We start from the raw sequence: 1,315 nt of genomic DNA on the forward strand, positions 1-1,315 counted from the left end.
GCAGCTCCCGAAAGCGAATGCCAGCTGCCAGTCAGCCCCACTGCAGCCTACACCGTCGCCAGCAACTCACAGCAGCCCAGCTGCAGCTTGAACTGTTGTTCACCATCTTAGCTGTGGAGGGCGCAGCGTCGCTGGCCCGCATGTGGGATCTGAACCGGGACCCTGTTGCTCAGAGCTGGCATCCCAAGCCAACTCCTAACCAACCAACAGGCCACTCGGCTAGCCCGAAATGAAATTGTTCTTGTTTAAAATAAATGTCTCCAGTATAAGGAGCCATTTCCTCTTTGGAGAAATGGCTGATTCTAGGACTGGTGCAGGAAATGCACAAGATGAGCCTGGAGCATCTTATAGTGTCAGAAAGTAGGGATGTGCTTTAAAAAACAAACAAACCCCACAATGATGGGGGCATGTCAGATATCTCTCAACAGTCAGAGCTAGAACCATTTGAGCAACAAAATTTAGTAGTAGTAGATTATAACCCAAAGTATAAAATTAGTAAACATGAGTTGATACTGATATAAATTAATGGTTAAATAAATGAGGGAGAAGTGACAAATCTTTGTGTAGAATTCCAAATCATTTATGTAGATACTCCAACCTCAAGGAGGGGGAGCAGAACTCCCCACTGCTATATGTGGGCTCAGCACAGTGACTTTCTCCCAAAGAGGACAGCCTGAAAAGAGGGTTACAAACAGTAACTCTACAATGGAAAAACCTGAAAAACATTGCCTCAGCCGGGTGATCAAGGTCAACATCAATGGTGAGGTCATGTTGATAGTATGTACCATTGACATGATGTGATAAAACGGCATTTTACCTCTGTGAGACCAAAAACTTATAACCCCAGTCTAAGCATGAGGAAAACATCAGACAAATCCCAATAGAAAGATAATCTACAAAATACCTGGTCAGTATTTCTTAAAACTGTCACGGTCCATCAAAAACAAGGAAAGTCACGGTCATGAGGCGCCTAAAGAGACACGATGACTAAATGTACTAATGTAACATGGCCTCCTGGATGAGATCCTGGAACAGAAATGGACATTAGGTAAAAACTAAGAAAACCTGAATAAAGTATAAATTTTAGTTAATAATTGCACATCAATATTTGTTTATTAATGGTAACAAACGTACCATACTAATATTAGATGTTAATAATTGGAAACTGGGCCTGGAATGTATAGGAATTATCTGTATTATCTTCACAATTTTTCTGTAAATTTCAACTGTTCTTAAAAATAAAGTTTATTTTAAAAAATTAATAAATTAAATATATAAATAAATAGATCTGAATGTCTTTCAAAAAGTTTTACAA

This window comes from Hipposideros armiger, unplaced genomic scaffold (genome assembly GCF_001890085.2).
Source record: "Hipposideros armiger isolate ML-2016 unplaced genomic scaffold, ASM189008v1 scaffold_12, whole genome shotgun sequence".
Classification (NCBI taxonomy): domain Eukaryota; kingdom Metazoa; phylum Chordata; class Mammalia; order Chiroptera; family Hipposideridae; genus Hipposideros; species Hipposideros armiger.